Source organism: Nicotiana tabacum, chromosome 22 (assembly GCF_000715075.1).
Source record: "Nicotiana tabacum cultivar K326 chromosome 22, ASM71507v2, whole genome shotgun sequence".
In the NCBI taxonomy this organism is placed as follows: Eukaryota; Viridiplantae; Streptophyta; class Magnoliopsida; order Solanales; family Solanaceae; genus Nicotiana; species Nicotiana tabacum.
The window spans coordinates 119,847,321-119,853,413 of record NC_134101.1 but is presented as its reverse complement, the minus strand read 5'-3'; positions in this window follow the sequence as shown (position 1 = coordinate 119,853,413).

The window sequence follows — 6,093 nt, the reverse complement described above, 5'->3', positions numbered from 1 at the left end:
ATACAGGTATAGTGAAGGAAAGCATTTAGACACTCAGATTTTCATGTCAGAACTTACGAACTTTCAGATTCATCTTAATCAAGATTATCAAACAATAAACTCAACTACAAGACTAAACAAAATATAGGGATACAATATGTAAAGGTAAAGATCACTGCAGAATCATCAATGGAAGGCTATGAAGTTTAGGTAAGTATGAACAATCATTCAAGGCACATTATAGCTTAAACGTGTGGACTGTTGGAACTCATAAATGAAAATTATCAAGAATCATCTGATAACTTGATTAATCATTAATTAAAGACTCAAAAGGAAGGACAAATAATCATGCAGACAATACACTATCATAAACATAAGCATTCCCATACTAATTATGAACATCATAAACAACTATAATTCTCAAAAGATAACTAGCACATTCATAGCGTTCAGATAAGATGAGCAAAAGAGAGAAATTAGGAATGTACTTGTAACGACTCGAACGGACGTTTTGAGCATTTGCATTCTGTTCAACCGTTTGAAGTATTGATTTTCTTCATATGATGTATTATGACTTTTCTGAATCGTCGATTTTGGTTTTCAGGTTATTCGGAATTGATTTGGAAGGATGATTCTCAACTAGGAAGCTTTAAGTTGGGAGAGTTAACCAAGTTTGATTTTTTTTAGTACTTGACCTCGGATCAGAGTTTTGATGGTTCCATTAGATCAGGATGGTGACTTTGGACTTAGGCGTATGCCTGTATTTGCATTTGGATATTTCTAGAAGGTTTCAGCACTATTCGGTGAAAGTTGGAAATTTGAAGGTTTGGAAAGTTCATAAGTTTGACCGAGAGTTGAGTTTAATGATATCGGGTTCAGATTGTGGTTCCTGGAATTTGAATAGCTTTTATATGTCATTTGGGACTTGTCTGTAAAATTTTAGCTCATTCCGGGTTGATTTGATAAGGTTCAACACGATTTTTGGAAGTTGAAAGATTTAAAGTTCATGAAGTTTGATTTGAGGTGTGATTCGTGGTTTTAATATTGTTATGCATGATTTGAGGCCTCAAATAAGTCCGTGTTATGTTATGGTCCTTGTTGGTATGTTCGGATGGGGTCTCGAGGGGCTAGAGTGAGTTTCGGATAGGTTTGGGTTGTGTTGCGCTCGTTTGTGATGTTTCGACGTCGTTTCTTCAAGCATAAGTGGTACCACATTAAACAAATGAGCTCCAATTTTTGTTTTGATTGAAGCATTAGATATGTATCTTAATTTTGGAACCATAGCAACAGGAATCATCAAGTTCCGACATCGTATGGGGAATTTATGATCATTTTACTAAGAATTGAGTTGCTAGATTTTTTCAGATTAATTACAAAATTGCCACTGAATTCGTATTTAAAAATCTGCACTATTTGCAAAGATTGATACCAATATATCTCCTTCATTATAAGGTCAAATGGAGTGATTCAAGAGCCTAATTTGACTGGAATTTCACAAGGAATCCATTGGAGACATGAAAAGCGAGTTTCGAAATCGTTTGGCATGAGAAACGAGGTAGAACAGCTGGACAAAAAGATATAATATCGAGGAATTATTCATTTGATCATATGCTAAGTTGGGGAGCTCAGATTTGGGCGATTTTGGAGGTGATTTCTACCATATGTGGATTGGGGTAAGTGTTGACCAAGTGGACCGTTCTGAAGACGGAGGGCCCTAAGAAACCCAGAAAGAAAAAAACCAATATATGAACTCTATACTTGATTTTGGTTATATTTCATGAATCCATCTTCATTTTTGGCATTTGATTGATGATTTCAAAGTGAAAATTTGGGGGTTTTGTTTAAAATATCATAAAGTAAATTTTTGAGTTTTGAACATCGATTTGGAGTCAGATTTGAGTGAAACTAGTATGGTTGGACTCGTAATTGAATGGGTTGTCGGAGTTTGTGAATTTTGTAGGGTTCCGAGGTGCGGGCCCAGGCTTACTTTTTAGTTAACTTTGGGCTCTTGATTAAAGATCCACCTTTATTATTTGATGTTCTTGATTTGCTTTTGGCTAGTTTTGAATTGTTCGGAGGTCGGTACGTGCGGAGATGGCAGCTTTGGAGCATCACTTGGCTTGCTCAGTAATTAATTTGACTTGTTCGAGGTAAGTAACACTTCTAAACTTGATGCTAAAGGTATGAACCCTTGAATATACGTGTTATGTGTTTGATGTTGAGGTGACGCACATGCTGGGTGACATGCGTATGGGGGTGCACCGTGTGAATTAAGACTCGCTTGATTCTGTGATACTGTGTAGTTACCTAATCTTATTTCTATTCATGAAATTTATACATGCTAGAGTATTTGAGCTGTGATCCACGTCAGAAACCATGTTTAGGCTATATGCTTATTCTGTTGGGACCCACTGAGATCATATATGCTGTTGAGTATTTTCTTAAATTGCAGTTACATATACTCAGTCATACTCATTTAATGGCATATCTTATCTTAGTCTCTGTTGCTATTTATTGGTTATTCCCAGCAGTTTTTAGAGAAGTGAAAACACCAGTCGGAGGGAAGTAACTCTAGTGGAAGGAAAGCGCCAGCTTTAAAGGAAGTAGTCTTTGAGGGAAGCAGTTGAAAGAAGATGATTCAAGTTAGAAGGAAAATGGTTCGGGAGGCAGGAAGGTGAAAATATCGATAACAATGCGGAAAGTCCAACCCGACACAGCCCTAACTGAGGTGTCACAAGTCACGAGCATCTCTAAACCATAATACTAGTCTGCTAAAGTCATAAACTACTACAAGTGTTTGAAAGGAAACAGAAATGATAGAGAAGTAGAGACACGGGGCTACGGACGTCAACAACTACCTCGTAGTCTCCAAAAAACCACCTGGAACTGGAGGAATCACCACTCAGGAGCGATATCAGCTACACCTGAATCTGCACACAAGGTGCAGGGAGTAAAGTGAGTACTCCAACTCAGTGAGTAACAAATGTAAATAAGGACTAAAAGTAAGAAACACGTAAAACACAAGGCATCCTATACTGAAGCAGTAAAAATCACTTAAAAACAGTAAAGCAGTAAAGAGTCAAGTAAATCCCTTTTTAACAAGTAAAACAAGTAATTGACAGGTAAGTAAAAAAATAGAAGTTCGCCCCTCAGGCACAACATCAACAAATCCGCCCCTCGGGCAACATCTTAGAACAGTACCAGCTCCTCGGGCTCAATCTCAGAACAATATCAGCCCCTCGGGCTCAATCTCACATCACAATGGGTATCCGCGCTCACTGGGGGTGTACAGACTCCGGGAGGGGACCCTTTACGGCGTAAGCGCAATATTAAGCCATCTCGTGGCATTAAATCTAGGCCCTCAGCCTCATATCAATCAAGCCACCTCGTGGAATATTTATGTATCTTAGGCCCTCGGCCTCATATCAGTATCAATGTATCCTCACAACTAGGCCCTCGGCCTTACTCAGTCTAAAAATCATCACAAGCCCCTCGGTCAATAGTAAAACAATATTTCTTAGCCCAAAACATCATTTAAAAATATCATTTAAGTCTCAAAACTGAGTAAAGATGGCTGAGTAGTAAAATAGTGGAAAATATCATGACTGAGTTCAAGTAATAAGTCAAAACAATGAGGAAATAATAATAAAAATCCCCGAAGGGTTCAAATAGTTGGCACAAAGCCCAAATATGGCAATCAGTCCAAATCATGATGGTAGCAAATAAGTTTCAGTCAAATACGCGGTAAAATCATCAATCAGGACGAACCAAGTCACAATCCCCAATAGTGCACGACCCCACGCTCGTCATCGAGCGGGTGTCTCACCTTAATATAGCACTACGATGTGAAAATCCGGGGTTTCAAACCCTTAAGACATTATTTACAATCATTACTCAACTCGAACTGGCTAAATCTCTAGCTCGCGACTCCTTTGCCCCTCAAATCAGCCCCCACGCGCATTGAATCTATCCAAAATCAGAACGAATACGTCACAATATGCTAAGGGAACAAGGCCCAAGCGAGAACAATCAACAAAGGGCACGGTTCCCAAAATTACCAAAACCCGAGCCCCAGTCCCACGTCTCGGAATCGGGTAAAATTTATATTTTCAGAATCCTCATACCGTCACGAGTCTAACCATACCAAAATTATCCAATTCTGGTACCATTTGGCCCTTCAAATCATCATTTTATATTTTTAGAAGATTCCACAATTTTTCTTCCCAAATTCCATCCCAAAATCACGAATTAAATGATGAATTCAATAATAGATTCATGTACTCTAGCCAAATCTGAGTTAGAATCACTTACCCCGATGAATTTTCTTGAAAACCTTCGAAAAATTGCCAAAATCCGAGCTCTCTAGGTCAAAATATTAAATAAAACCCAAAACCTCGTATTTATAGAGTACCCCACAGATTTTCACCTCTGCGAACCGCACAAAAATGACCGCGGTTTGCACAAAACCAGTGTGGTCCGCATAAAAACGACTGCGGCCGCACAGGTTTTAATATGCAGTGATAGGCTTTAGTATTTTGGCCATAACTTTCGCTACAGATGTCCAAATTGCGATATCTTTATCTTTCTTGAAACTAAACACGAAGGGCTACAACTTTTGTTTTGGAATAATCTCAAAATTCCTTATTGATCAAGAGATATGAGCTTTCGAAGTAGGACTAGTGAAATGTCCCCCACTGCGGCCGCACTGCATTTTGTGCGGTCCGCACAGCACCTACCGCGGCCGCACTTCATTTTGTGCGGACCGCGCTGGTGGGTTCCGAGGCCTGTAACCCTTCTGGACCTGCTACAGCTATGATTTTCGGCCTAAAATATCCCGGAACCTACCCGGAACCCCTGGTACTTCAAACCAATTGTACCAACACATCCCATGACATCATTCAAATTTGTTCAAAACTTCGGAACGCTCACAACACATCAAATAACCAATTTAACATAGGATTCAAGCCTAAGAACTCCAAGAACTCTTAAATTATGCTTTCAATCAAAAAGTCTATCAAATCTTGTCCGAATGACCTGAAATTTTGCTTACACATCCCAAATGACACAACGAAGCTACTGTAACTCTCGGAATTCCATTCTGACCCCTATATCAAAATCTCGCCTATCAATCGGAAATCGCCAAAATATCAATTTCGCCAATTTTAGCCTAAATCTTCTCTACAACTCCAAAACCCATTCCGATCGCGCACCTAAGTCACAAATCACCTCCTGAAGCTAACCGAACCATCCGAACTCACTTCTGAGCCTTCTAACACATGAGTCAACATCCGGTTCACTTTTCGAACTTAAGCCTTCTTAAAAGTGACTAAGTATCTCAAACTTCACCAAACTCATTCAGGACTCGATCCGACCAACCCGATACTACAAAAACACGGATAACAAAGCATAAAGAAGTTGAAATGGGGAAACGGAGCGGTAACTCATGAGACGACTGGCCGGGTCGTCACATCCTCCCCAACTTAAACAAACTTTCGTCCTCGAACGAGTCAAGAAACATACCCGAAGCCTCAAACAGGTGAGGATATCCGCTCTGCATCTCCCGCTCGGTCTCCCAGGTAGTCTCCTCCACGGGCCGACCTCTCCACTGCACTTTTATTGAAGCTATATCCTTTGACCTCAACTTCCGAACCTGACGACCCAAAATAGCTACTGGCTCCACATTATAGGTTAGATCATCATCTAACTAAACTGTGCTGAAATCCAAAATATGAGACGGATCCCTAATATACTTCCGGAGCATAGAAACACGAAATACCGGATGCATACTCAACAAGATGGGTGGAAAAGCAAGCTTTTAAGCCACCTCCCCAATCCTCCGAAGCACCTCAAAAGGCCCAATGAACTAAGGACTCAATTTCCCTTTATTCCCAAATCCATAACACCCTTCATGGGTGAAACCTTCAACAGAACCTTCTCGCCAACCATGTAGGACACATCTCAAACCTTCCTATCAGCATAACTCTTTTGCCTCGACTACGATGTACGAAGCCTCTCCTGAATCACCTTCACCTTCTCCAAAGCATCCTGTACCAAATCAGTCCCCAATTGCTTGACCTCACCGAGCTCGAACCAACCAACTGGAGATCTGCACCG